We start from the raw sequence: 25,462 nt of genomic DNA, 5'->3' as shown, positions 1-25,462 counted from the left end.
TTTGGGATACACTGGCTTATTTCTTGGCTCCATCAGACTTCTTGAGTGAGCTCACTCAAGCCCCCAAGGGTACATCTACACTACAGCTGGAGGTGTAAGTAACCGCTTGAGGAGACACACACATGCTGTATTTAGTGCACAGAAGGTAGGTCTGCACTACAGTTTAAAAACTTGCTGCATTAAGGTGTGGAGTACACTTTCCTACTGGTAGCCTAAGGGGAGCTGAAGATGCACTTGAGTGAGTGTAACACTGAACTGGTTGAAAATTTTAAAGGCTTTTTTTTCTCTTAGGGAACAGAAAAGGACTCTTCCCCCCCCCCCTCCTAAAACAGAACTCTCTCATCCCAAACTGTCGACATTGTCAAAATGGTTCCTCTTGTGTTTATAAAAAAAGTCATGGATTTTCAGTAACTCAAAGTCTTTTATAACTAGTTAGCACCATTTTTTGGAGAGGCTTTTTGTAAAGGAAAAATTGTACTAACTTCTTTGTGGGGTGGGGGGAGATTTTGAAAGGGGGAAAAACTAAAAAGTCCATTTGGTACATTTTGAAATGAAAATGAATTCATGAGTTAGTTCTTTGTTTTTTTTCCCCTCCGTTACCAGAACTGGCAGAAATAAGATGACATTTTCAGAGGGGAAATATCATGAGTTACGCTTTTGTTGACAATTCCCATCTGAGCCTTTAGCTTTGTTTTTAAGATTTAGACCCAGATATACAGAGGTATTTGGGTGCCTGAAGAGGCAGATACACACCTAACCAGCTTTGCACTCCAGAAAAGCCCAAATGTTGAACACTCATTAAAAGTCAAATGAAAATAAATGCAATTCCTGTTTAGACACTTATCTGTCTTTTTAGGTGTTTATAAATCTAAGCACTTCCTTATTTTGCTGCTCTGCTTCAAGCGTGAAGCAGCTCCGTTTAGCAGCTGCTTGACAATATCTTCCCCCCCCCCCCCCCCACTTGCCAGTCAGGGGGCCGTGAGGCTCAAGGGGCAGTGCAGCCCTACCACTCATCCCCTTTTAACTGGATGACTGGTTAAACAAAGGCTGCATCTACACTGCAAGGTTTTTGCGCGAAAGCCCATGGAGCGTCTACACCTCAAATGTGCTTTTTCCCAAGTAAATCAACAGTAAAATGACAGGAGGGAGGGCTTTTCCCGGCATAGGTAAACCACCTTTTAAGAGGCATAACTCCTTTTTGTGCTACAGCTATTGTGCAAAAAGGCAAGTGTGGCTGCTCCAGAGGAGTTTCTTGCACAAGAAACCCCTATGGGGAAAAAGCACATGGCTACGTTGACACTACATGCTTTCTTGTGCAAGAGCGTCCATGCAGTGTGGACGTGCTCTTGCACAAAGGCACATCGCTTTTGCGATGTGCTCTGAGGTGTGGACGTGCTCTTGTGTAAGAAGTTTTTGCACAAAAACTCTTGCGCAAAAGGCTTCTTGCACAAGCATGTAATGAAGATGTAGCCAATATGTTTAAGTAGCTAGCCAGTTAAATGGGATTTTACATTCCTAAAACCCATAGCCTAGGAATGTTTGTGTTCTCTGCAGATACTTGTCAAACAGCTTGACTGTTTTGAGAAGTAGATATCAAGATTCTTAGAAGAACATTAAAGCCTAAACCTATTTATCCAAAGTAAAAGAACAATTTGTGTCACTATGTAAACAAACTTCTTTCACTTGGAGGACCTAGATATCTGTTCGTTACAAACTATCTTTGATGCTAAATGTGCTGGTACTCTTCTAACCTTCCAGTAGCCAGAATCTTTTAAGCTCTGAATTTGACAATTTGATGTGTTGTTTTTATACATACGCTATCCTTGCAGATCCCCTTTTTAACCAACTTTGTCATAAAGCCTAAGCAATTTGTCGTGAGAATCACAGGTCCGATGATGCATACCCAAGGGGGGGAAGGACAGAACCAGGTGGACAGTTTTATCAAATAAATATTTATTTATGACAGTGGTGAATTTATAGTATTTATTCTAAGATTTTTAATAGACCGTGTTAATAATGAATTTACAGTATTTATTATATTTATTCTATTATTTCTAGTTAAACGTGTCAGAGATAAGGATGGGAATGGCAAGGGGAATAGTCTCTAATCTTAAAATATCCAGCTACACTAATTAAATAACAGTGATAACTACAAACTCTATGTACTACCCAAAAACAACTACAACACTAAGCTTATACAACAAGAAAAAATCAAATCATACATACCAACTTACACAGCACATGGAACATTTCACAGATATCTGTTTGGTTGCGAAGGCCTTGGTTACGCCCGAGAGTCGGGGAGGTGGCTGGTCGGTTGATCAGGCCGGCAGCGCTTTGAAGTATACGAGAAGGCACACGCACGGTGGTATGTGTGTTGCGAAGACCTCCTAGCGTGAACTGTGCGATGGGTATTTATCCCCAAATCTGCACATTGCTTTCCCGCGCTTGCATATTACCATATATGGCCCAATGGTCACCAAGTGGGGGGGTCTGTGTCCCAGGGGTAGGGCCGAAACTGTGCAGGTTTCATGCGACCAGGTAAGCCCCGCAGTTCTCACGCCAAGGTGACGGGTGGGAGAGTCTGAGGCTATTTTCCCCTTTTTCACACCTTCCCTTTTTCTAAAGGCAATGGTATGCAGGAAGGGTGCGGCCGGTTTCTCTCAAGGAGTACTGCAGCCCACTATAGCAAGTGTGGTCTGGCCAAACTTTTTTACTGGAGGAGCAGTTTCTTTTCTCGAACACAATTCTTCCATATTTGTTCTGTTTATATGTAGTCTGGATTATTTAATTTCCACTCAAATTTATCTGAAGTGAGGTTTTTTTTACCCATGAAAGCTCTTGACCCAATCTATTTGTTTCTAAGGTGACTCAGGACTGCTTGTTTTTCTTCCATGTTGTTTCTAGACAATTACATTTAAGTTGTCTATGACTGAGTCAGGAGACCTGAGGGTTTTTTTTATATATATATATAAGCTTGAGTGACTGGAACTGAAAAGAGAGTGTCTGAAAATTATCCATTAAGAGAAAGTACGTGTGTGTGTGTGTGTGTGTGTGTGTGTGTGTGTGTGTGTAAAAAAGAAGAACTAAGGACTGCATATTTAGGACCATTCTTATATAAGAAGTCTCACTGGTTGTCCAGAAAGGTTACTTGTATAGCAGTAGAAATTTAAAAAACTGACATAAGTTCAGAGACCTGGATCTGTTCTCACCCCCCAAGTATATGCTAATTAACATATGCTTATTACAAAGCGTGATACATTTCAGCAGAATTTACCTTAGTCTAAATGTGATTGTATAGAACTGCGTAAAGCTGGGATCTGAGAGGACTCTGTCTTATATCAGAATTTGGATATGTTTTGTCTGCTGTGCAGATGGGTTATCAACCTTACAATCAAGCAACTGAACTCTAGTATGTTGTTTCAGCAACAATTAGTGATATAAACTTTATTAATACATTTTTCATTCACAGTTTACGTTTCTGGGGAGCACATGAGAAACAAATCTCATAAGAGAAATTAAACAAGCCAGCAAAATTTCTCAAACAAGAAGGTTTAATATTGTTTTCAAGTACAGAATTTCTTCTTCCAGTTATCAGTTGTCATGAGGTTTCAGAAGAGGCCTCCCTTTGTATTTGACTGTAGTGAATTCATAGAAGCCCTTCTGTTCTGAATATAGTAGGAAGCTTAAAGCATTAAGCCTGGTGAAAGACATGAAGCCCAAACCAAAAGCAGGCTGTGTATTAAAGCAGGGGTGGGGAATCTCTGGCCCACGGGCTGCACGTGGTTTCTCAGGATTAACTGCTCGTGGGCCACCAGACTGTTAGCTCACCTGAGCATCCTCAGGCACGGCTCCCTGCAGCTCCCAGTGGCTGCAGTTCACTGTTTCCAGTCAATAGGAGCCACAGGAAGAAGTGCAGGCCAGTCCACTGCTTACCATAACGCCCATTGGCCAGGAATGTTGAACCATGGCCACTGAGAGCTGCAGGGGGCCATGCCTGAAAATGGTCAGGTGAACTAGTTGTTTGGTGGCCCACCAGTGGTTAATTCTGATAAATTATGAAGTTTTCCCACCTCTGTAAAGTAAATGCCTATAAGTTCAGTGTCCAATACATAAACTTGGCAGAGATACTGCTCATGTTAATAAAACAGTGAATATGTAAACACGTTCTAGCAGGCTAGCACAAGTACACCCCAGGGTAGCAATACAGTAACAAATACTAATGTCTTTGTGTACTTTGTCTAAAAACCATCAAAATTTTAGACAAAACAAGTGGTAAATTAAAATGTTATCTAAAACATTTTAAAACAAAAAGCAATAAATGGCGTAACGTAAATAAGGTAGTACATAAATGTTAAAATACCTTGCCTTAGCCATTTGGGCTAAAGGACAGGAAAAAGTCCCACTGCTGACTAAACTGGCCCACTGGAATAGGTATTCATGTGTTAGTGTACTGAAACCAGTAAGCAGGGTGCTAGCTCCGTGCTTCGTCAACAATAAACCTGTTCAAGCACTTTAGCCACCAAATGGAGTCTGTGATCTTTCCAGGCAGTTCTAGTAAGGTTAGCAGACCTTTGTACCTGTGCAGAGCTAAAACCGCACACATAGGCTACATCTACCCTGTGGGTTTTTTTGGCAGAAGATATGCAAATAGAATGCTAATTTGCATATATTATGCTCATTTGCATGTATCTCATTCTCATTTGCATATCCTCTTCCAGTCCTTTTTGTGGAAGAGATTTTTGCGATAAGCCCTTGTAGAGGGGGTCATTTGTGGGGGGGGGGGGGTGGGAAACCTTTTGTGCAAATGCCCTTATTCCTCCAAAAATGAGGCTTACCAGCTCTTGTGCGAAAGGTTTTTTTCCTGACAAATGGCCCTGTCTATGCAGGGCTTTTTATCGCAAAAACCTCTTCAGCAAAAAGGATTGGAGGAGGATATGCAAATGAGCACTTCATTTGCATATCTTCTGCCAAAAAACCCACACTCCGTGTAGACGTAGCCAAAAAGACAGTATATGCACACACACCCTACCTTAGGGTACGTCTAGACTACATGCCTCTGGCGACAGAGGCATGTAGATTAGGCTACCCAACAGAGTAAAATGAAGCGGCGATTTAAATAATCGCCGCTTCATTTAAATTTACATGGCTGCCGCATTGAGCCGACAAACAGCTGATCAGCTGTTTGTCGGCTCAGCGCGGTAGTCTGGACGCTCCCCTGCCGACATCAAAGGGAGTTGTCGACAACCCAGGTATGCCTGGTATGAGGCATACCTGGGTTGTCGACAACTCCCTTTGATGTCGGCAGGGGAGCGTCCAGACTATCGCGCTGAGCCGACAAACAGCTGATCAGCTGTTTGTCGGCTCAACGCGGCAGCCATGTAAATTTAAATGAAGCGGCGATTATTTAAATCGCCGCTTCATTTTACTCTGTCAGGTAGCCTAATCTACATGCCTCTGTCGTCAGAGGCATGTAGTCTAGACGTACCCTTAGAAACCAGGCGCATTCTGTGGCTCTAGTTGAAATGATTGACAAATTAAAGCAGTGCTACAGTAACTGTTGTTTAAATCATTTTAGGTAAAACCGTTGTACAAAAACTATTTTCAAAAGCCCTATGGAATATTAAACAATACATCTTGTAGATTCCTCAAAACAAAAAGCATGTCCTGAGTAAAGCTTTTATGGTTTGGCTTTGCATTTAAAGAAAATAAAGGCCATGTGGATTTTCTAAGCTATTTTGCCCAGGTTTAAGTGAAACAAATATAGCAAAACAATAAATTATGACCATTAAGCAAGTTTAAATGTACCAATTACTGTTTCATTTGGGTGTATATATATGTCTCTGTGTTTATATCTGAGCTTTAACAAGTTACAAAAGATCTTCTAACACAAAGATGGGCAATAAGAGGCCCACAGGCCAGCTGTGGTAAAAAAAGCAGCTGGCAAACCTGTGTATCTGCAGATACAGCCTCTCTCAACTCCTGTTGGCCACAGTTCTCTGCTCCCAGCCAATGGGAGCTTTAGGAAGCGGTGACCCTGAATTAGACAAGAGAGCTTTTATTTTGTATCAGTTAAGAAAGCTGGAAAAAATATTTTATTGAAGAGATGGCTTCAATCAGTTTTAAATTTCTTTAAACAATGACAGATTTTTCTGGTCTGCTTCTCAACTCCCTAGCCCAGGAAGATCTTTTATTCTTCCTGCTATCAAAGTACCACTTCTTGTCAGAACTGTTTTCATGTTTTCACCGCTTCTGCTTCAAAGTAGTTTTGGGGTGAGTAGTGTTTTTTTGCAGGCTTATAGTAGTTTTCAGGCAGTTATTCTTGCTGGAGTGCAGTTCTGTAGTAATGTTAAGGAAGTAGGAGTGTGAAGATGCAAGAAAATTGGTGTTCTATAATTAAGTATGAATCAGTAGTGCTCAGTGTTGTGGGAATTTTTCTGGTATTAGGAAAACAGTATTCTCTCTGCCTCAGAAGCAGCAATTGATAAATATATAGTTATACATAATGATAATTCATCCAATGCATGCTTCTGGCTATGTTAGTATCTAGAGTACATTTTTAGCCTTTTTCCAAGGTTTGTGTTGAAAAATGACATTTCAGAGACATTTGTCTCTTCATCTTCCAGTTCCTAGAGATAATGAATTAGAATGAGGAAAAGCCGTGGATCAGTAGCCTTCCCTTTTGAAAAGAACCACATCTAGACCATGGTTTTACTTTCAAAATAGTGCTTTTTCTAAAGAGCTCCATGATGTGTATTATGCCATTGAAGATGCAAAATTCAAATACCGGCTTCATTTGCAATTTTGAAGTGCCTAATTTATATCCCTCTGTTGAAAGAGGGATGTAATCTAGACACAGCCTAGGAGTTAAATAAAGGTATAAACCACTGCATTTCTCAAACTACAACTAAGACATAATGCTTCCTAACTGGAATTTGGAGTGTTATGGTTGGTGTGTGAAATACCCTTGTTCATTGATACTCACACTTGCTGTTCTGTTAAACATGTGAACAAAGAGATTAAACACAGTTTGTTACCTTTTGTGAAGTTTTTTTTTTTAATTACAAGATTATTGAAAACCAATGAAAAGGGAAGTTCCCTATGGCTATGTCTGCACTGCAGGCTTCTTGCGCAAGAGAGCATCCACACTGCCATGGATGCTCTTCCACAAGAAAGCTCTGATGGCCATTCACAGAATGGCCATCAAAGCACCTGTGCTTTTTCTGATAGTGGTTTCTTGCGCAAGAAACCACTGTTGTCTGTCCACACACGCCTTTTTGCACAAGAGCTCTTGTGCAAAAAGGCTTATTCCTCATAGAGGAATAACTCTTGCACAAAAAGCCCTGTCTTCTGATGATTTACTGCACTTTTTTTGCGCAAAAACACACTTGTAGTGTGGATGCTCTGTGAGGTTTTTTTGTGAAAAAACAACTGTTTTCACGCAAAAAATCTCTGCAGTTTAGACGTAGTCTATATGTTTAGCAACACTGGTATCCCTAATTAAATGTAGTGTGCTATTTTCTAAGCTAGCCCCTATTTTTTTAATTCTTACTATTTTTAGGCAGTGAGGCACAGCTGTGCTGCATTGATCCACTGCCACATACCTAATCATCACATACTTTGCTTTTCTACAGTTCTGGTATCAAAATCAAATTCCTCCTTTGCCATTCTTTTGCAAGTAAGATAAAGCAAGATGGTAACCAGTAATGTCAGGTCCTCGGGGATATCCAGAACTTGTTGTATTTATAGTGGTAATTAGGAACGAAATTGTATTTAGTGTGTGATTGGTTGTGGTCATGTAATAATGTGTAAAAAATTTTGATGTTTGAACAGTAAATAGTGGCTGTGTACTTCAGTTATCTAATATCTTTCTCTGACCCAGACTCTGTAGGGTCCCCTGACTCCAAGTGGACAGTTTCTCTCTTTTGTGTTTAATAATGAGGCTTGCATCACAGTGTTGTCACTCAGTAACTTTGATGCTTTAGTCAGTGTCAACTTTCTAGCAAATAAGTAAGATTCAGGTCTGTGAATGAAAATTTATCACAAATTGTGTGTTAAGCTATTTGAGTTCCCCCAAAGCCATTAAAAAGAGGTCATGACTCTGCCACATCAGCAGTTGCATTTAATCTGTGACCATTGAGAGACTTGTACTCCTCTAGGACAAAGCAGCTCATACAACCTAGGATAACACATTTTGGTCAAAGAGATTAGGCTACAGAATGATGACCCAGAATGTAATCACTTTTATGGCATTCTTTCTTAAAAAGCTTTCCTTCTAAAACTGGAATGATTGGTGGAGGGGAAGGAGAGAAGAGATGATTGATAAAATCATGCATATGGTATCAGAACCTTTACCAGGGCAGGGAGAAGAGCAGAAAATTCTATGAAGTCTGTTGGGAACATGTGTAGGAAGATCATCTTACAGGATTTCTCAGGTAAATTTGAAGATGATTAGTTATGGTACTTTCCAGTGCATGTTGGCACAACTCGAAGCGTAACTGTAAAAGATTTAAGAAGGAAACAACGACCTCTTGTTTTCATGGCCAAAAGCACAAAATCGAATAAATTTGTAAATTCTGCACAATGCATTGTTATATCACCATGAGATTTTTGGTGGAACTCATCAGTGCCTGATATTTTTAAAGGAATAAATGACCGCATAAAACAATACGAAGCTGAATACTACCATAAGCTTCTTAAGCGAAACAAAATAATTCCATTCTGATTACTAAGGGATTTGAAAGTAGCAATCAGTATATGGCAATGAATATACAACAGAAGATTTAAAAATATACAATTGATAAAGGTACCAGTGGGAATTTGTCAACAGGAGTAAGGCCAAACAATTTTTAAAGTCTCCGGAACAAAAGAAACCCTACCATAGTATAATTTATTACTAGATGTAAAGACTAAAATTGTCAATCATGCATTAAAGGGAGAGGTGTTTTATTAAATACTTCTGTTCTGTATTTGGAATGAAAATAGATTAATTTTTTTCATAAACATGGATATTAAACAGCATTTCCTAAAATAACTTGTAATCAGCAGTCTTGGATCAGACACATTTTTGAAATGATGGGCAGAGAAGTATCAGAGAATGAAAAGCTGGAAATATAAATGTCATTCAACATAATTTCATGGAATACAAGTCTCATAATGATTTTGACTCTTTTTGATATCACTAGTTTGGTTAATACAATCAACTATGATGTAATAGACTCCTGTATAGGTTTTGACTTAGTAGTGCAGAGCACAGTAAGTTTAAACAAAATTAAATGGATTAAAAACTTTCAGACAGTTCTAGAAATGTAATTGTCAATGGAGAGCCAGAAGTAAGTGGGATTCTGCAGCCCAATAATGTCTTTGGATGTGTAAACTGGAATATCTTATAGGAGCAGGGAGGGCTACTATCTTTGTTTAAATGTTTGTGAGACTGACTGGAACATGATATCTTGTTTTGTTGGACACAAGATTGGAGAGGGATCTGATTTGAGATCTGGAAAATGCATCTGCCAATGAGAAATTCAAGGAAGTTGAAGAGATGGTTGAGGTGACTTAATCGTGATCTAGAAGTATTTATGCAAGGATCAGAGATGTGATATTTTAGGGCTCTCCAGTTTAGCTGACAAAAGCATAAGATAGTGTCTGCAAGTTGAAACTGGAAGTAAGGTACCAAAAATAATTGGTTTTAAATCGAGTTTCCCACTAATACTACTACATAAGCTCATTGGTTAACAGTGTACATGGGTACACATTCGCATCCCCAATGAATACATTCATTTTTTTCTGTGTAGGAAAAAAATTAACAATCGTTTTTATGCCACTTATTTATTTTACCTCAATATTCAGATAAGATATTACCCTTAGAAAGTGTGGCTACTGTACCTAAAGATGGCGGAACATTGATATTTCATTCAAATTACTCATTGTTACTGGTTTTGTTTTGCTTTGCTTTGGTAAGTTACAGGGAGAGTCTGACAGTAGTCTTGCTGTCATGTGTGATTTGCCAGCTTCTGTTTTTCTGACACAAGTTATGTTTGTGATATCACATCTCCAAAAATGTTTTTCTTGTAATTTCCACACAAAAATGACCAATTGACAGCAAAGAGGGGAATTAGTGTTTTGGAGGATTGATAATTGAATAGAAATCTTTTTGCCTTAAGGTCCCAAATTCAATCTGAATTAATTTAGTAATGATTTTTGGTAATTTTTAGGAGTTGTGATTTAGTAGTTGTGTCCATTTGATGGCTGTACAGTGGCCTGTGTGAAATGGATTGATGATCTTAGTCTAGTTCCTAGTGGCAAATGTCAATACAAACATTGTGTAACTGGTGGATCTGTAAGTAGAGGTGAATCTTCTCACTTGTGAAATTTATCTTCTCATAATAAGACTGAGACGTGGATAGGTAAGCTTGAATTGCCATTACTTGTGCTGTACATAAAGCACTGTACTCTGACTAAATAAAAAATTCTGTACTGTCTTGTGAAAATCTATATACACACAGGTAGTGGTTAATGTTCTTTTATTAGGAGAGTTCTTGAACTGAGCTATTCACAGAACAGGTTATGCGCCACACTTTAAGCAGGAATGGAGATGTACAATGTAATAATGGCTTTTCATTCATTTTGGTATTTCTGCATAATTCTAGAAGAACCACAATCCATGCTTGGAAGTTCCTGGTAAAATGATTTGACATCCGCATCAGAAAGCACTGATAGATACCATGTTGCTTTATGATCAGTTCACTTTGTTTGTAGAGAGCAATGGCTTAAAGCAGTGGTCTCTAGCCTTTTTAACCACAAGATCACTTTTTCAGTTTAAGTGCAATGTAAAATCTACCTCAAACCCAAATACCCTTGCCCCACTTCAAGGCCTAACCCTGCTCACTCCATTCTCCTTCCTCCCCCATCCTCACTCACTTTCACCAGGCTGGGGTAGGCGGTTGTGGTGAAGGCGCTAGTCTTGGGCCAAGAGGTTTGGAGTGTGGGAGGAGCTCCGGGCTTAGCCCAGAGTGAGGGGTTGCAGGAGGGGGTTGCAGGTGCAAGCTCTGGGAAGGAGTTTGTGTGCAGGAGAGCTCACTTCTGGGATAGGAAGAGGTTCAGGACTGGGACGGGGATTCAGGAAGCAGGCTCTGGCTGGGCACTATTTAACTGAGATGGCTCCCGGGTGGTGGAGCAGCAGGGTTAAGGCAGGTTTACTCCTGCCCTGGCCCTGCACTGCTCCTGAAAGCAGCAGGTATGTACAGCAATGGCTCCATGGTGCCATGTGCTGCCCCTCATCTACAGGCACAGAGCCCACAGCTTCTACTGGCCACTGTTCCCTATTACTGATCAATGGGAGCTGCAGGAGTGGTGTCTCCAGGCAAGCACAGGGTATGGATACCCCCTATTCTGCCTTTCTCAGGGGCTGCAGGGATGTGTCAGGCACGTCCAGGAGCACCAATTACCACAGGAATAATTACTCCAGCCACAACGGGTTAGGCATTTTAGAACTCACTACTCAAAGAATTAAATTTAAGAGTGAGAAGTTAAAATTATGAAATCCACAGACCAGTCAAAACTCAAAATAACACACTTTGCAAGTAGTAAAAGAAGTAACAACAATCCCCCCACGTGTGTGTTGTCTGAGATTAGAGTGAGGACAGGGAGTGTTTGTGAGAGTGATAGACACACAGTGTGAGTGACAGATTTACATTGCCAAGCTTCCTCTTTCTGTGTGGAGATAAGAGTACAGAAGTGGAGTGGGGGGGGAGGAGAGGGACACCCTGACATCAAGCCCTGCCTCTTCTCCCTCCCACACACTACACAGCAAGCAAGAGGCTTGCAGAGGGGCAGGAGCAGCATGACAGTAGGTAGGGTTGCCAGGTGTCTGGTATTGACCTTTGTCTGGTTTTTAAAAAAAGCAGACAGTATGTCTGGTATTTTCTAGTTTTTTTTCTGACGGAAGACCACTTGGGACATTCTTCCCCTGCCCTGTCTGGGGAGGAAGGGGGGGTGAAGAGAGCAGGGAGTGTAGAAATTTAAAGGCGCAGTGACTTTTGTGTGCGTGGGTTGTTTATTTTTATTTTTTTGTTTGTGTTTTGGCTCAACCAATTTGTCCCCTGCCATGTTCGGTATTTTTTGTTAAAGTATCTGGCAACCCTAACAGTGGGTGGAGGGGCAACTGAAGTGCCAGCGCTTGATAGCTTCCAGGCCAAAGCAGTCAGAATCACTTGTCAGAGGCTACAAAATCTACCAGTAGACCCCGATCTACTGGTTGGGGACCACTGGCTTAAAATCTGTCAAGTTCTCACAGAATTCCAGTCTTCTCTGCATGACTGATAAATTTATCCTTAAGAAAAAGTGATTTTACTATCTGGAAACTGCTGCTATCTGTTGCAATATTCTTGTGGAATCAGGAGATTTAGTGGAACACTGCAAGTCAAGGTCTTATCTACAGTAAGACAATGTGCCTGTGGAAATGTTGACACTACCTGCAAGTTTTAAGGTTCCTTGAACACTATACAGATTACATAGCATAGTAGAGTCCAGGGTGGATTGACTTAAATCCAGGCAATTTGAATCACCAAAACAATCCTTGATTTTTAAATCAAGTTTTCCATTGATACTATTTCACATTTCTTAAACCATAGTGCCAATCTAATCACTAAAACATGTTAATTTACAACTCAGTACAGCCTTTTACAATATCTAAGGGGGTATTCTCTGTAAATTTTTTTTTTTTTTAGATAACTTGATTTGTCCTAATTTAGGATATTACCTGTGTCAAGCTGCAGATGCAGTAGCAATACATTAGGAATGATAAGAACTAAATTGCACCCACAAACACAATAGCACTTGTATTTTATTAAACTAAATCTAAAATGTTTCACATTTGCAATTGCAGCAGCCTCCTGAGTTGCCAGCTGACAGTTGTCCTTAAAATTTGAAAATAATAAAAAAAAGTTTATCAACTCTTACAGGTAAGTCCCCAGAACATTAAATGTACAGTGTCCTTAAAACTTCAACAACTAGTTCTCATTTTTCCCATTGTCATTTCGATGCAGATTAGATTCCAAGTTACTAAAAAGCTACGACTGTGCTTAGAATGCACTTCAAAATTAAGTCCCATTTAAAACAAGTATAGTATGGGATTCATTTGGGAAAGCTGAGGTATGCTGATGTAAAATTGGGAATAGATTTATAGCATTGTCAATATGGACTGTGACCATGATGTTCCAAAATAAGGGGCAGGTATTATGTAATATAAAATAAAATGACAATGGCAATTCTAGATCTCTCTACTATATACTAGGGTGATAGATTTAGTTAAACCAACAAGCCATGAGGATTAACTAAGCTATACTTTTTTTTTCCTAACATAGCAAACATCTTGGGAATTGACTTGCTAAATCACACTTGTGATAAAAGGAATAGAGTTATGAAGAATGATGCATTACAAAGTTGATCCACTTCATTCTTCAGACATATCCACTTCTTCATCTGCATCATTTTCTCCGAATAAGCAGTTTTCCTTATGATGTTTCATTCTTGCAGCTAGGCACTGCATCTTCTTGCACTGCTTACGCTTGACATATTTTCCTTTTTTTACCAGGGAAAACTTCTTCAAAATATTCCCAGATAGGATCTCTTATACCTAAAGGCTATGACAGTTTTTCTGTGGCCAAAGTTTAGGGAAATATAGGAAGCGGTGTGTGTGCTGAATATTTTTCCACTCCACTCCACTGTTCCTTTCTACGCTTCCTCTGCCCTTTCCTATATATTATCTCTCTATCTTTAGATAACGAAGTCTTCAGTGCTTAGCCCATATCCACCATCACATAAGTACAGAACAAAAACAATCCTATCCATTCTTTGCACATGTTAGTCTCCTGAGAAACTGAAATTGGAAGCCCAGAAGGTTGAACAGATGAGAGCCATTAGTTCATTTTGAGACTATAAACGTAGGTGTAGCATGTTGAATTGCAACTGTTATTTTTAAATGAGAAATTTAGTATTTTTTTATCTGATTTAAATTAAAAAGATTAGATTTTTTTAATTTAAAAAAATAATTGATTTTACCCACTCTAATAAAGTCCTTTGTAGTCATAAGACTCTAGTGATTAAGGGACAGAGCTCAGAATCAGATATAGATTCTAGTCTGTTAAAGGTTATCTGTATGAATTTGTTCTAAGCTGACTTGCTCAATATTTAAAAAAATCCATTGTTTTTAGCTGGGTAACCTGATATATGCGGACTTCATTTTTACAGACTCTGAAGTACCTGTAGTTCCTGTTTTCATCTAACAATCAGGCCTTGGTGGGAGAGTGTGTGTGTTGCTCTCTCTCTCTGTTTCCGTGTATAATGGGTGTCATAATTCTTATCACAGGAGTTTTGAGACTTAATTTTGTTCTGTTTGTAAAATATCTTGATTGTGTGATGGAAAATACAATAGAAACACAACGCATTATTCTCTATGAAAGTGAGTCTTGATTTTTGTCATTTTCCATAGCTTTTTTTTAAAAGCACTGTTTAATTTTTAGAGTGGAAATTGCTCAGAAAATATTGCATTTGGGGCTCAAAACAGTCATAATTGGACTAAAACAAATATTCGTATACTTCCGGTGATACAATTTTTGGCTTCAAGCATTGTTACTCATATGAGGATCATTCAATTAAGCTTTATTGCAGTTCAGTTTTTTGCATGTTTGTTCAAGAACAATCTAAAATGTGAAGGGTGAAATGTTATTAAAGGAGAAATAGTCACCTGCAGTAGTTCAAAATACTGCTTTTTAATATTAATAAAGGAATCATCAATGTTCAGCTGAAGCTAGGGATGAACAGCTAATCTTGAAGAAATGGGACACTATTGACATTTTTTTCCCCTGTTTTCAAATACTGGCTATTGGGAAATAATGGCGTTGTATAATCATAATTAATACTGTTTCCTACCATTATCTTTCAGCACACCAGGCAATGGTTTTTTCTTTGCATTTTTTTCATTGTTGAAATACCCTCCAACACAGGTTATAGCTTACTTTATCTGTCAAGATAGTTTGTGTTTCAGATCGTCAACAAAACTCCATTTTAAACTTTTTTTTCTTTTTGACCTTCCTCTTCACATACTTGTCTAGATTTCTTTTTGAATGTTCTGAGCTGGATCATAAGATTTTTTAGGAAACTGATATTCCTTTAGCAATTTGAAGTGTGGGCTTAGGTCAGGTGCAGTTTGAACAGGTTGGGATACTGAAATATTTCTATTCATCTGTTTGGCATGTTGCTGATTTTTTTTTTTTTTTTTTTTTTTTTTTTTACTATTCTTCTTTAATGAATCTCCAGACTAAAAAAAAAAATTTATATTGGATGATCATTTTGTGTATCCCTCAATCGAATGTCTCTCCACACACACAATGGAAGGAGTTATGATTATAATGGTTGAGAAACCAAACAGAAGTCATTACTTTGGGATATACAGAGAGAACATACCTTATCAATGATTTTTTTTTTTTCTTTTCAGAGCAGACATGATTAAGGTTAACCCTGTATTTCTATTTCATGTGCTGGACTTTAAAATTAAGTTTATTAAAATATTTTTATTAAGGGAAAAAGTTCTGCTTTGTTTGCCTCTAATTCTTACTGTCGGGACAGGGGAGGTGGGGAAGGAGTTTTAATTTTTGAAACATCTTCATTTTACATACAATATGAAAGCACTGCACTTATGTGGAGTAAAGGGCCCAGTGCAGGTGAGTGAGTGCTGGAATGACATCAGTGTGAATGATGTGCACTTGGAAAAGGAGAAAATGATCAGGAATAGTCAACATAGATTCACCAAGGACATGTCGTGCCTGACCAATCTGATTCGTTTCTATGATGAGGTAACTGACTCTGTGGATATGGGGAAGTCCGTGGATGCGATATACCTCGACTTTAGCAAAGCTTTTGATATGGCCTCCCACCATATTCTTGCCGGCAAGTTAAGGGAGTATGGATTAGATAAATGGACTGTAAAATGAATAGAAAGTTGGGTACATTGTCGGGCCCAACGGATAATGATCAAAGGCTTGATGTCAGGATGGCGGTCGGTTTCTAGCAGAGTGCCCCAAGGTTCAGTTCTGGGACTGGTTTTGTTCAACATCTTTATTAATGACCTGGATGAGGGGATGGATTGCACCCTCAGCAAGTTTGCAGATGGGGAAGAGGTAGATACGCTGGAGGGAAGGGATAGAGTCCAGAGTGACTTAGACAAATTGGAGGATTGGGCCACAAGAAATCTGAGGTTCAACGAGGACAAATGTAGAGTCCTGCACTTGGGACAGAAAAATCCCAAGCATTGTTACAGGCTGGAGACCGAATGGCTAGGTAGCAGTTGTGCAGAAAAGGATCTGGGGATTACAGTGGATGAGAAGCTGGATATGAATCATCAGTGTGCCCTTGTAGCCAAGAGGGCTAGTGGCATATTAGGGTGCACCAGAAGGAGCATTGCCAGCAGAATCAGAGAAGTGATTATTCCCCTTTCTTTGGCTCTGGTGATGCCACATCTGGAGTATTCTGTCCATTTCTAGGCCCCCCACTATAGAAAATATGTGGACACATTGAAGAGGGTCCAGCGGAGGGCAACCAAAATGATTAGGGGGCTGGAGCACATGACCTATGAGGAGAGACTGAGGGATTTGGTTTTGTTTAGTCTGCAGAAGTGAGTGAGGGGGGGATTTGATAGCAGCCTTCAACTTCCTGAAGGGAGGTTCCAAAGAGGATGGAGAAAAGCTGTTTCCAGTAGTGACAGATAGCAGAACAAGGAGCAATGGTCTCAAGTTACAGTGGGAGAGGTCTAGGTTGGATATTATGAAAAAACTATTTCACTAGGAGGGTGGTGAAGTACTGGACTGGGTTACCTAGGAAGGTGGTTCCCTCCCTAGAGGTTTTTAAGTCTCGGCTTGACAAAGCCCTGGCTGGGTTCATTTAGTTGGGATTGGTCCTGCTTTGGACAGGGGGCTGGATTTGATAACATCCTGAGATCTCTTCCAGCCCTATGATTCTATGTGCTCCAAGAAGACTACTGGTGGTTGGGGACAGGACTCCATATCACCTCTGTCGTCTTGCCCAGCAGTGATTCAAGGCCTGAGACAAGGGTGTTGATCATGTCTCCAGCAATTGATGCTTCTACCCGTCTCTATTATGGTCTATATGACTTCTCATACCATACTCCTCTTTATAGTATCTGAGTTCTCTCCAGTAGTGCATTAAGCAACATGACTAACATCTGTTGTGTGTGGTTGTTGTGCACATCTCTCTCTGGAGAAAGTGTCTTGTTCTGTTAATATTCTTGAGGGGAGCTGGAGAGAGGTTAGTTTTTTGTGAGGCTGTATAGGACTGCTGCAGAAATAAAAAGGAACCCAACTACTAAAGGGGTCTTAGGATTCATATTGGGAGTCGGAACTCTTTTTAGAAAGATCAGTGTTGTCCTCCTTCTCCTCTGCAGTTATATTTAATGCAAACTGAGTAGAACATGAAAGAATGCAGCCCAAGTTTGGGAACACTAGAGGGAGCTGAGGGGAGGGAGAAGGAATAACGTGACCATGATGAGCTGTTTACATTTTTTTGAAATAGTTTATATGAAGAATCTATTTCAATCCTCTAAGCTTCAGCCAAAATAAAAAAGCAGCAACTCAACTACTGCAATTATAGAAGCTATGTCACTAACTCCAGCACTAGGAGCCAGTAAAAATGAATACCATCTCTTTTCTTCGGCAAGATGGGAGGCTCTGTTCTTGTTACTTCCTGTTGGGGTCAAGCAAGGATGGAGCCTCTCTACACAGAAACCCAGGGTGCCTAGTCTGAGAGAACAGGTCAGTTGATCCGGGCTTATGAGGGTTGGACTAACTGAGCTAATAATAGCAGTGTTGATGTTCTCTCTGGCTGAACCCTGGACTCTGTCCCCCTCCCCTACCCTCCAGCCCAGATTTCAGAACCTGGACCCAGCTCAAGTGTGAATGTCTTCACTGCTATTTTTAGCCCCTCTGCATGATCCCGAAGCAGTTGACTTGGGCTTTGAATCTTGGTACAATGGGTTTTCCTTTGCTGCATAGGTTCTTACTGAACAACAAGATGTAGTTGATGAACAGCAGACCATTACGCTAGCTTTCACTCTAGGTTGTGTTTTCAAATTAATTGTGTGTGTGTGTGCGTGTGTGTGTGTGTGTGTACAATTTACATAATGTACATATATATAACCGGGGGGAGTGTGCATAAATAAAAGTATAGTCAGACTGTGGTGAGGGGCTAGGAAGGTATTTAGTAGCATGAATTTGGGGTGGCCATATTGAGGATTTTTTAAGCCATCCCTAATAACACTTATTGAAACCCTGCATCTAGACTTAGAAAGATTTAGTTTTTATCGGTAAATGCTAGTAAACATCATTTTCACTGTACACACACAAATAGATGAAAAATATTCTATACATGGTCAATTTACAGATAAACAAAGTAAAAAGTGCTGTTTAAGAACTTAGTTTGATTTAAAGATATTTGTGTGTATTTTGCCATGATGTTGACAGTTTTTTTTGTGTTTTAATGGTTATAAAGTCTTAACTCTTTGAAACTCAACATCTGCTGTCATAATATAGCTCTCTGATCCTGGCCGTAATTACCCACATTGTGAAAATCAAAATAAATAAAAATGTAACAGTTCTTCAAAATTATTTTAAGAAAACCTGCTTATACCCATGTATTGCTGTTTTCTGTCTACCCAAAACGTTTTAATAAAGAAATCATTTTAGAAATATTGTGTTGTAACTACGCTACATTAATGTAATTTAGATTTATACATTCATTTCTTGACACTACAGTGTTACTACCACATGTGGTTCAAAGCTTTTTAGCTTTCCTTTTTATCATTGTAGAAAAGGGGGGTTTAGGTTGGACATTAGGAAAAACTTCCTAATTGTCAGGGTGGTTAAACACTGGAATAAATTGTCTAGGGAGGTTGTGGAATTTCCATCACTGGAGATATTTAAGAGCAGGTTGGATAGACATCTGAGATGATCTAGATGGTGCTTAGTCCTGCTGTGATGGCAGGGGACTGGACTTGATGAGCTCTCGAGGTCCCTTCCAGTTCTAGTGTTCTATGAAAATAAAATAAATGTGGTGATTTGGTGGTTTATTTTTTTTTCTGTAATAGATGGAAGGATTTTAAAATTAAAATAAAGTAATTTCTTTCAAAAAAGAACTTTATCCAGATTTTCAGCCTGAGATTTGCATTCATAAAGAAAAAATGTAATGAAAATCAAATATTTAAAAGTCAGAATTCTTTAGCATGTGCAAACAAGTCCAGTATACATTGACTATTCATTATTAAGTGACTCAGGAGTTAAAAGGAGCACTAATTACGTAGTGAAACAAAACTAAATACAATTAGACCCTGCCAAAGGAAATGGCTAACTACTTAGCACAGGGGTGGGCAATAATTTGTGCCTAGAGGCCACTTCAGAAATTTTTGAAGTAGCCCCTGGCCACCCAGGAAGGGACAGGACCTAAATGGGAAGGGGCTGGGCTACCCCACCCTTTGCCCCCTCTTCCCACTAGACATCCATGCCCTGGAAGAGACTTGGCATACTTCCCCACCCTCAGGCCAATCAAGGCTTAGGGGCGGAGGAGCATGGGAAACTTCCTCCTGCCCTGCAAGGTGCCACGGGCTCCTCCCAAGGCCAAGGCAGGGCAAAGGAAGCTTCATGTAGCTCCCCTGCCCCAGGCCAATTAGGGCCTGGGGGTAGGGTTGCCAGATGGTTTAACCAAAAATACCGAACACCTCCCCCCCAAACACCAGGGGAAAAAGGGGGGGAAGAGGGAGACCAAAGTGTGTGGGGGGGGGGGGGGGAAGGGACCCCTGAGAGTTGAGCAAAAAAATAAATAAAAATAAAAAAAACCCAGCATGGCCCCTTTAAGAAATGCCTTTGAGGTTTTTTGGCTTTAACAGGCCATCTTGTTTTCCTTTTCCTGCTCCGGGCCAGACAACTCCCCTGTGGAACCAGGTAAGCGACTGGACCCGGTTGCTGAGAGTGTAGGGTTGCCAAGTGTCCAGTATTTACCCAGACAGTCTGATATTTTTGCCTCCTGGCAGGGGGAAAACAATCAGAAAATACCAGACATTTTAGGTGTCTGGTATTTTCTGAGGTTTCCTTTTTTTTTTTTTTTTTTTAAACCGGACAGCAGGCAAAAATACCGGACTGTCCGGGTCAATACCGGACAGCTGGCAATACTGAACACTTTCAAGTGCCGCATGCCACTCGCAGGGCAGAGAGAGAGTGGAGAAGGCTTTGCGTGCTCCTCCACCCTCAAGTAGGGTTGCCAGATGGTTGAAACAAAAATACCGACCCCCACCCCAAAAAAAACCCCAAACAAACTACCAGGACAAAAATCTGTTGAAGGGGGGGGACAAAGAGGGGGAGAGACCAAAGTTGTTGGGGGGTGGGGTGGGAGAGAGAGACTCCAAGGACTTAAGCCAAAAAAAAAAAAATTAAAACAGCATGTCCCCTTCAGAAGTGAGTGCAGGGATAGGAACAGTGGAGTGGCTGAACACTAAGACCCAGGGGAAGCTGTGCTTCCACTAGGTCTTTTGGCTGACAGCCATTTTGTGCCGGCAGCCTTGGGAAACCAGGTAAGGAGAGGGTCTGGGGGTGGCTCGTGGGGAGACCGGGGACTGAGTGTTTGTAGGGTTGCCAGGTGCCCGGCATTTTCGCCTCTTGGCCGGGGAAAAGTTCAGAAAATACCGGACATCTCAGGTGTCTGGTATTCTCTGAATTTTTTTGATCAGACAGGTGGCGAAAATACTGGACTGTCCGGGTGAATACCGGACACCTGGCAACACTGCCCCCAGGCTCTAATTGGCCTGGGGGCAGGGGAGCAGCAGGGCTTCCATGGGTCGGATCCACCCCGACTTACCTGTATTTCCAAACGCTGCTAACAGCAGCTGGATAAATATTACATGTTGGGGTTTATTGAATCAAGGCCTTAGCAGTCATCTGAGATCAACCATTGTAAAGCATCAACTCTACACAAGCTAATCCAGACAAAATTCCACATTAGATATTTTTTTAGAAACTATTTTTCTTCACCAAATGTGCTAATTAAGGATGAGGATCAGACCCGCAGAGTAAAGAGTCATTTCTGCATAATGTATGTGCACAGAACTCCCATTAATGGGAATTTCTCTAGGCAGAAGACTAGGTCCCACTTGAGTGTGCACACAATCACAAGCTGTAGTGCCTATAATTATAAGTCCCCAAAACTTATCTAAATTCTGAGTGAAAACAACCCAGAACATACAATTTAACAAAGCTCAAAATATGGCTCAGACCTTAGTTCAAGGGTGAGTAAGAGGCTGCCATTAGGCTGGATCTGGCCCACCAAGCCACCAGATCTGGCCCAATGCTGCCTCACCAGAACCCCTTCTGTTCTGCAATGTGATTTGTCCTTTTCATATTTGTTCATTTTTTTTTTAATTGTATCCTTTGGTATATATGGTTGTGACTACTTTCTTCCACTATTTGATCTGAGGAAGTGGGTCTGGCCCACGAAAGCTCATCATCTAATAAACCATCTTGTTAGTCTTTAAAGTGCTACATTGTCCTGCATTTTGATCCATTCCAGAGGGAGACTTCTCATGCTGTTCCCACCCCCATAGGCCAGACTTTTAGTTTCCAGCCAATAAGAGCTGAGAATTTTTGCTGGGAGCAGGAGCACTGTGGAAAGCCTTCTCCCTCCTATCTAGACCCCTTTCCCTCCCTATCATGTTCAGAGCGGAGCCTTGTGGAGCAGCAAGCAATTTGCAGCAGGCAGTCTGCCTCACATTTCTGCTGGTAAGCGCCTCCCAGCAGCCCCTCCCTTCCCAAACCCTCTGCCCCATACTCCCTCCCAGATTGGGCACCCCCAGTCTCTTGCCCCAGATCTCAATCCCCTCCTACTCTAGGTTACAACCCAAACTCCTGCATACCAGTCCCCTGTCCAAGATCACAACTACCTCCTACACCTAAACTCCCTCCCAGACCCTATTCTTCCTCCTGTACCCCAGCTTCCTTCTGTACCCAACCTCCATTCCACTCAAATTTTTCACTAACCTCTCTCGTGTGTTCTTTGCATGACTATTTTGAACTCCTTTATATTTTAAAAATTTGTGGTCCACATTTGCTTTAAAAAAAAAAAAAGCACCCATGCCTCAGAATTCTTGCATATGGGCCCGTTGCTGTTTCTTTGCGGGTTAGGTTGCCCATTCCTGAGAGGGGTTGTGTGCATAGGGAGAGAGGAAAGGTGAGAGGGTATATGTGGGGATGGGTAGTGCAGTGAAGGTCATATAGTAATGGAGGCAGGGGGATGGGCGGTGTGGGGTTGGGGTGGGAGATGGTGTAGGAATGGGAGAAGTAGGTGGCGGTAGGGATAGGCAGTGTGGAGTGGGGAGGCATTAGGGAGAATTGTGGGTGTAGGAATGGAGGCAAAGGAATGGAGGACAGAGGTGGGGGGTAGGGATGGAAGGAAGGGGGTGGGCTGTGGGCCATGGAGTTCTGGGATAAGAGCTAATGGCCTAGGTTGCTCCATCGGGTTTTCTTCCCATGTGACCCAAACCTGATTCTCAATAGGGTGTGGGCTTGTAAAGCTGGGGGCTGCCCCATGGTTCTATGTCTTTCCATTGTGCCCTCTCGGCATAGAGCATGTCCCAGCCTCATGGTGTGAGCTCATTTGCCAGCTAGAAGGGCATATTTGGAGCACTACCGCCCTGCAAAGACGGATAGTAACTGGGCATGAAGAGTGGGGAATTCTCTCCCTACCTGACTGCTCGTATGTAACCCAGCCCCGGCACCTCACTAGCAAGCCAGGTGCCCAGGAGCACCCGGGGAAAAAAAGGGATTCATGTGGAGTTTGGGTCCCATTTTACTGATTGTGTTGGGTTTTTGTTTACATGTGAGGCCCACAAGCCTGCAGAGCATAGCCCTTCCTGATGGGTCACTTCTCTGTAGCTCTGTGCTAGCTGCCAGGAGAGTCTCCGAACTCTGCACTATTTTATTGGTGGGTGGGGCAGGAGAATGAAGGGTGTGGGCAGGAGGGGAGCAGAGAAGGGTGCGGAGAAGCCCCCTAGTGTTTATGTATATATATAAAATCCTTGTTCTTCTTTTAGTTTAAAGTGTAAAGATATCTGATTCTAGGTTCTTCTAGAGCGAATCTTGCCCCAATCCTGCCTCTGGCTTGTCCAGCAAAATTTGGTGACTGCAAAGAGAAGCTGCACTCTTTGAAAGAGTTGTGTTGCACCCTCCTATCTTTAGGCTCAGTGCCTCCCAGAATTCCCAGAGGCGTGTTATACCTGTGCACTGCCTCCTACTACAGCTGAGTCTTAAATTGAGATGTGACATGACAAGGGAAAGGTAGCACTAATGTGTGGTGAATACAGAGAGAGGTTACTGTTAATGCACGCACAAATTTTAAAAAGTGAGGTGAGAAATAGTTTGAGATACAGATTTCAGCCCCAAGCGCCTCGAACTATTGATTTCACCACATGTATATGTTCATCACTCTTGTGAAGGCTCATCATAATGCTACAGTAGAGCAGAAAGTTTGATAAGGAAGGAATTAAAAGCATGGCATGGTAGCAACTGCTAGTAAAACAATTTTCTTTCTATGGTCATGAATGTATATTAGACAACTGAAGGGGAAAAGTACTTGTAATTCCCGCTGGTGGTATACAAAACATTCTGAAGAATCACTGCTGTTAGAGAAAAATGAAGCTTTAAAATAACACACAGAATCAGAGGCATATTCTCAATTTGTTTTCCCCAACTATTCAAAATGAATTAGTTTGCTATATTTTCCCATGATTGATTATATACTATCAACTATTTTGTTTTAGTACATTTGTATGTGAATTTCTCCTTGTCTTGCACTGAAAAAGCAACTTGTGGGTAGGATACCCTCTGCCTAAAGAGCTTATGTGGTAACATGTTAAATTTATTATCTTGTAACAACAAACCATTCATTGTTAGAAGCTCTTATCTGCATTCTAAACAAGGGGGTAAGGTGAATAATGTAATTATAGTAGGCTCTACCCCACAGGGTGTGAAAGAGACATCTTTGTGGGCTTTTGTACTAAAAGACTGATGAGGGAAGACTTATGTAATTGATGTAGATTCGTTGTATTTGTGACTTTAACCCTAGAAAATTCTGTTGGCAGAGACATTACTTTTGTCTTTTGCTTAACACACGTTCCTCTGACGTGGAGCTCAGTTTACAGAGGGAGGGTGTGTGTGTGTGGCGTATGTGAGAGAGAAAGCCGGGAAGGAAGAGAAGACGCATATACACGGAGCTAGTCTGACCAGAAACAGAACTGCCCCTGGCAGATTAAAGAGACAAGTGAGGCTTGGAATCTGAATCCAGGAAAAGGAGAGTGGAAATTTACAGCTGCTCTGAGTGAGTGTGCATGTGTTAGTGATTCTCTCTGTTAACATTTTTTTTCAAAAGGTAACAGTTACTCTTCAGCAAGCAAGTGGAGACTGAATTCTGGAATTTGTTTTCTCTGCCACGTGTCAATAATAAGGAAGAACTTATATTAAATGGAAGATAAGTAAAGAGTCCTCCAACTGGACTGCTGGTTTGGGTCTGGCAGAGAGCTGTCTTCAGCACCTCAACATGTATCTGCTTTTTGTTGTTTAGACAAGCCTGGACATTTCTGTATACAGTGAGTATCAGCTAAGATTACCTAGTCTGAATTAAGTAAAGTTAGGTAAACCAAAAAGGGAAGTTATAATTTATTATCAGTAGCTTTTTGGTAATAAAATCATCACTTCTTGTTGCCTTTTTGTAGCATTGTAAACTAATGTGGTATGGTGTTCATGTGTTTATGTTCAAAGCAGTCCTAAATAGTACAACTTTTGTTACATAAGGCATTGGCTCAAATACTCTGTATCCATGACATATTTGGAAAGGTTTTATTTACAATCGGGGTTCCAAAAATAAAAATAGCACAATATATTATTTTTCTTGCTTCTCTCTTTAATGATGTGCTTGCAGCTGTAGCTTTGCTTGTGAAATTGCAGAGAAATGGTAGCACAGTCACTTGTATAAGAAATTCAGAAGCTATCAAGTATATAATATTTGTGTATATATTCAGATTGCACACATCATTATAAATAAAGAGATGGAGGACAATTTAATAGGTTTCTTCCATCTCTAGCGTCTATGATTCTATGAAGTAATGGTCCAGTCTGATAGTCCTTACTCAGGCAAAATGTTCATTTAAGTTTTTGAGGAGTTGGGCCATTGTTAGTGGTAACATAAACCCATTGCTGTGCCAAATTATTTAATGTGTCATGGAGCCAAAGGAAGTGATATGACTTTTTTAAAGACCTTGCCAAATGAATGGAGGTGATATAGATCACTTTGCAATAATGTCTAATATTATAAAGCAAAGCTGAATATATATTAATGTTTGAACTATTGGACCAAG

At 40.7% G+C, this 25,462-nt stretch overlaps 1 protein-coding gene across 4 annotated transcripts in view; it reads left to right on the top strand.

The window, feature by feature from the left end:
* CAB39L (calcium binding protein 39 like) overlaps window positions 1-25,462 on the top strand; it is a 112,926-nt gene that overhangs the window by 7,274 nt on the left and 80,190 nt on the right. For 2 of the 4 annotated variants that reach the window (XM_075919073.2, XM_006121344.5), the window contains exon 2: window positions 24,478-24,694. The exons of 1 other annotated variant lie outside the window; for it this stretch is intronic. The gene's annotated coding sequence lies outside the window, so the exon portion shown is untranslated. Of the gene's footprint in view, window positions 1-24,103; window positions 24,427-24,477; window positions 24,695-25,462 lie in introns of those variants that run through there. One more of the 4 variants, XM_006121346.5, reaches the window with a different exon arrangement.

Source organism: Pelodiscus sinensis, chromosome 1 (genome assembly GCF_052426305.1).
Source record: "Pelodiscus sinensis isolate ZL-2025 chromosome 1, ASM5242630v1, whole genome shotgun sequence".
Taxonomy (NCBI): Eukaryota; Metazoa; Chordata; order Testudines; family Trionychidae; genus Pelodiscus; species Pelodiscus sinensis.
This window is presented reverse-complemented; position numbering and strand designations above follow the sequence as displayed.